Raw genomic sequence first — 6,150 nt, forward strand, 5'->3', positions numbered from 1 at the left:
AGGGGCATTTGATCTATAAAGTCACTGTGTATCGATGACACTAGTAAGCCGGTATGGGATGTGGCCTGTATCCTGGCCATGAAATGTTCATCTACGCTATAATGATTGGAGAAAATGAAGTTGTGTTAGTCTTTTTGTGAACTTATAAATATAAGAGCTGTGAGAAGTTTTGTGATAAGGACGGCATCTTCTGAGCAAGAGAACATCATGGATGAGGCATCTCCAGAACCCGGTCACCTACCCCCTGACAGGTAAATACGCAACATTATAGTAACGTCATTTATAGCGACAAAAATACTCCGTTATTTTACATAATCTATCTAGTTTTTGTTCGCTTAGGCCAAGTAAGTTTTTGCAAAATAAGGTGTTTAGCTTTTGGTAACTTTATTGAAGCAATCAAAAGGAAAAACGCTGTTATAGTAGTTATTGAATTAAACGTTGTGGATTAAACGTTGTGGATTATCCACAACGTTTAATGCAATACCTACCATAACAACGTTTTATCTTTTAAAACAAAATAACAATGTATATTACTTTATAAAGCACTTGGTATAGGATTAAAGGAACAAGCTCAGGGTTAAAAAAATGAAACAAATAGATAGAAAACAATTGCCACCCAGTAGTGGTATACATCGAGAGCATATAATATATAACTTTTCTTGGGCTAATGCTATTAACAGCTACCTAAACGCTGCATTATGGTCAGATACATTTAAACACATTTAAACACATTTAAAAAATAATGTATATGGAGGCTAATGACGAAGATATGAAATGAAACGACTTTGGCAAAGTGTTGATTGGCGAAAGATCAAAAAAGTAAATAATACTAAAAACAATGCATAATGTCAGCATTATTTTCACACAAACCAGATAAATGAAAAAAAGTGAACGTCCTTTAAACTTGGGAATTCTATATCAAGTTATAATGTTATTATAGCTGATTACAAAAATCATCTGAAATCGAAGGGGTTTATGAAGTTTATGTCTCTGAATATGTGAATTCAGGTATCTTGACCAAAATGCAGAATGAAACGATGTTGTAGAATTGACAAACACCTCATGTTTCTTAATATTCATTTTTTTCCCACAGCATTCAGGAGACGATTTCCAGACAGTGGCTAAGCAATCTCCGAGACGAACCGTCTTTCCAAAGGGGACTTGAGACAGGGTTGTTTCTTCAACAATTTACCAACAGTGTCAACCGCGCCCTCCACAAACAAAACTGTACATGTGCCGGGAAGACATACACAACAGATGAGCTACGAACATTGAGCAACCCCGCCCTCTTTGCTTCAAACACTGGTCTGTCTAACACAGGGAGACATACAACAACACTTCCCCCCATTGATGATGTGGCAGGCGTTAAAAATGCAGCCATCGAAATACAGTCTGCAAGCAATTCCCCTTTAAAGGTTCACCTTGAACGTGAGAGCAAGAAACTTACTGGGGTAACTCTGAAACAGCGACCCCAGGTATCGAAGCCTCTTGGAGGACTTCGAGCTTCAGAGAAAGAAAAAAAGGAATTGAAACTGCCGAATATCATGGACATCATGGACATCAGTGGAAATAACTGGAAGATTATACAGGACGGCTCCAAAAACAGGCACCCCAGTAGAGCTGCTCGATTTGACAGTAAACTTTTTGAAGAGCAAAGTGCGATGGGAAATCGGTCCCCTCCAAAGACGCCTGGGGCTTCAGTAATGGGGCATGCTGGGGAGGGAAGTCACCAAGGAGGTAGGGCTAACGGGACAGCTTTGAACACACCTCTTGCTGTTACGGTGCCTGTCGCAGAGCCGTTCAATTATACAGAAATTGATAATAGGCCCACTTCAAAGGAAACATCAGATTCTCCAGCTTCGCTTAAATTGGACGAGCAACCAAAATCCCCCGGTGATTATTTACCAGAACTTGAACCAACTTGTACCCTAGCGCATATAAAACAGTCCCCACGTCTCACTGCCGAATCAATCCAGTCTTCATACGACGAGGCTGAGCGGAAAGCATTGCTTTGCCAACTGAACTCAGCAGTGCGAACAGGTAGAATTCCTTATTCTGAGTTCTTGAAAAGGGTATCTCTTCTTGCCCCGAGTTTTAAACTTGACAAAGTTCGGGATAAACGGGTTCGAACCTCAAGTATGGAACAGGCGATACCTGAGCTAAAGAGGCAGGCTACTCGACACAATGGAGACCAGTGGACACAAGAGCAGAATATCCTCAACACAGATTCAAACGGCACAGTTGCAAACACTCTAGCGAGCTCAAGCTACACTGGAATCTATGCCAAAGAGCCAAATACAAGGTTTCCACCAGAGTTGCAAAAGCTGTATGCTCGAGGTGGGCTCAAAGTAACTACCTTAAAAATTGACGTTGGAGAGTCACTGCCGGAAAATTTCCTCACCAAAGATAAAGAAGAGCTTCGAATCTTGTATCCGATGTATGACTCACGTGTTGAACTAGAAAGGGAAAAAAATGTCGCAAGAATAAACTCATTACAGTCAAGAGACAAACCTCAGGGCATCTACCCTATGAGAAACAAAAATGGCATTTCAAGTGATATGTTTTTATTCCCGTCCAATAGCACCTTTCCCGCGCAAAGTGGTGCTGACGATTTCAGACTTAAATTTAAGGTGAAAAGGGGCTCTGATGCTGGGCGAGACCGAGACGGTAAGATCTATTTTATTCACGGGAAACAATCTATATCAAAAGAAGGGGAGGTAATTGATCTTCCTCCGACGAGTTCATTGAGACGCATCAGCGGTTCAGACAGTCGAGATGGCTTAAACCCATCTAGAAACTTTCCAAGGCAGCCACCGACAACACCTGCCGATGAACGTCGTCAAAGCCATGATTTAGGTAGCGAATTAACCACCAGGCCGATCCCCACCACCATCATTGTCAGCTCTGCTGCTGACGAGAACTTTTCAGAACACGGAAAACAACTTGAGAATTCGACAACCAAAAGTCTGGGTAGAATTCAGGAGGATCCGCTTGATGCCGTCTCTCATGCAAACACTTACGGAACTGACCTTCATTCCAAGAGATTCGCAGATATATTTGAGGAGAGTCCGCACGAAGGTCCGACACCTATTGAAGACCCCATCAATGTTATTTTCCCAACTGGAACATCTAGTAGGAATCGTAAGCGAGTCTCGTTCCATCAAGAGAGGGCTGGGGAGACAGATGGGGATGACACCGACTTCACAAAGTCTCGCGAGACCTTGCAATCTATTGCCACCAACGAAAAGCCCTCAACGCCAGATCGTCTCCAAGTGGCATACACCATAAGTGATGATCGTATTACGCTATCGGACGGCCAATCAGCTAGTCGAGGCGACGAACTCAAACCAGCAGTTAAATTATTAGAAATTGACGACAGTATAAGTGTAGGAACTTTTGAGTCTCTGACAAGAAGACCGGTTTTATATCAAGATTTGCATATCTGGAACCGGGACACTAATGGCGTTCATCAGACTGCTGTTAATAATACATCACTCAGTGAAATTCAAAATCACGGTCCAGTCTCTGTTAGTACAAAGCAAGTTGTGTTTGTAAGTCCTGCCCATAATATACAAGAAAAATAAGTACATAATACTATAGTATAATGATAATAATAATAATGTAAACCATGTGGTCAGTTGCCATTCTGGTATGCTCCTTACTCTATGCTTAGAACATTATTATTAAAGACACTGGACACTATTGGTAATTGTCAAAGACAAGTCTTCTCACTTGGTGTTTCTCAACGTACGCATAAAATAACAAACTTGTGAAAATGTTAGCTCAATTTATTGGTTGACGAAGTTGCGAGATAATAATGAAAGAAAAAACACCCTGGTCACACGAAGTTGTGTGCTTTCAGATGCCTGACAGGGCACACTGAAAAGTGAAGTATCTTTGAGAGAGGATGATAGTGCTCCTCGATTGATCCAAAAAGCAAATTAATGTATGGGTAAAAGCCAGAATTAACATTTTTTTTCTCCGATGCAAATTTAACATAATTATTATATCGTTTTGGTACCCGCTGCCAACACATAGAATTCAAACTGCCTCTAGCTACCGGGCAACCTCTGTAGTCTAGTTGGTAAGACACTGCTCTAGAATTGCAAGGGTCGTGGGTTCGAATCCCACCCCGGTAATATGCCTGTGATATTCTTGTCCACAGGACTCGGGAAAGTACTGAGTATACAGTGCTAACACACATCGGTCTATGGGTACAGGACTCGGGAAAGTACTGAGTATACAGTGCTAACACACATCGGTCTATGGGTACAGGACTCGGGAAAGTACTGAGTATACAGTGCTAACACACATCGGTCTATGGGTACAGGACTCGGGAAAGTACTGAGTATACAGTGCTAACACACATCGGTCTATGGGTACAGGACTCGGGAAAGTACTGAGTATACAGTGCTAACACACATCGGTCTATGGGTACAGGACTCGGGAAAGTACTGAGTATACAGTGCTAACACACATCGGTCTATGGGTACAGGACTCGGGAAAGTACTGAGTATACAGTGCTAACACACATCGGTCTATGGGTACAGGACTCGGGAAAGTACTGAGTATACAGTGCTAACACACATCGGTGTAAGGGGAAAGTACTGAGTATACAGTGCTAACACACATCGGTGTAAGGGGAAAGTACTGAGTATACAGTGCTAACACACATCGGTCTATGGGTAAAAAAAAAAAATTAAAGGGGCACACCGGCTCACCGTTTACGCAATTTAGTGGTGTAGATTCATAACTAATGTTTTTTATAGATGGTTGCTGTACAAAAAAATCATCAAAACGGCACGTTATTAGCGAAAGATGGTTTTAAAAATTTAACATCTAAACAAAAAAAATACACATTAAAGGAACAAGTTGCCTTGGATCGGTCGAGTTGGTCTTTGAAAAGCGTTTGTAACCGTTTGTTATAAAATGCATAATATTATGATTAGAAAGATATTATGATCCACACAAGTATTACTCGAAATTGCGTGGTTTTCCTTTTAACTCGTCGACGAACACGGCCGACCGTGTTAGTTCGCAAAGTTAAAGGAAACCCACGCAATTTAGAGGCAAATGTGTGTGGATCATCGTATTCTACTTTTACAACATCTTTTTAACCATATGCATTTTATAACAAACGGTTACAAACGCTTTTCAAAGACCAACTCGACCGATCCAAGGCAACGTGTTCCTGTAATTTAGTCCTGCACTTTTTAGCATGCTGAGGCAGTGCACCCAACGTTTTTTTATAGTCTTTCTTCGCAGTCGTGCACAACTTGTGCCACACTATATGCATAAAAAGGGAATGTATTAGTGTGGTGATCACTCTTAGAATGATGGCAATATCAACTATTGGTTATAGAAACCTACAGCAGTTTTAGACAATAGGCCTATAAATCATTATAAGAATGTTTTTGTCTTCGAAGTAATTTTGGTTATGTAAACACCAGTGGTAAAAACATAATAAGTTTGTATGCACCTACCTTTAATCTGAGTAACGCTTCTCAGATTGTGTATTCCTGTTTGGGATTATTCTTCCAGGTAAACATTCGCTCCAGATTTTGGCGATATCTCAAAAAGACGACTATCTTTTGAAATGAAAATTTCACATGATTGCATGCGTCATCAAAGGTATACATTGCCTTTACAATAATGCAGTAGACTTAAATACTCACTATTATAAACTCGTACGAATGAATTTTGTAAAAAATGTTCAATTATTTTGGGATGTTTTCATGAACTTATAATTTTCATTGTGAATAAATTAATTATGCAATCAACCCATTGTATCCATAGAGTTGAACATAGTAAACCATTCCAATTTTTACGGAAAAAATGCCTGGTCGGGGCAGAGGGTGTTGGGGTGGGCACGGGACAGGGGTGGTCAGCCGAAACATTTGCAACTAATTGCCTTTGTGTTAAAACTTTAAAAGTGGAGGAGCAGATATGGGTGACATGCTGTGAAGTGGGTGCGGCGGACGAGCCCAGCTCCTTATAATCGCCCGCTGGGAGATGGATAGCAATAAGAAACTAAGACCAAAGATGCTTGTCGGAGGGAGGTATTGCCCCAGAAAATCTGTTAACAGGAATTTGCTGTAACTGTAAGGCAGTGCCAAACGATGAAATGTAGCTGTATGAAGGCTGGCATGT

The sequence above is a fragment of the Asterias rubens genome, chromosome 6 (genome assembly GCF_902459465.1).
Source record: "Asterias rubens chromosome 6, eAstRub1.3, whole genome shotgun sequence".
Lineage (NCBI taxonomy): Eukaryota > Metazoa > Echinodermata > Asteroidea > Forcipulatida > Asteriidae > Asterias > Asterias rubens.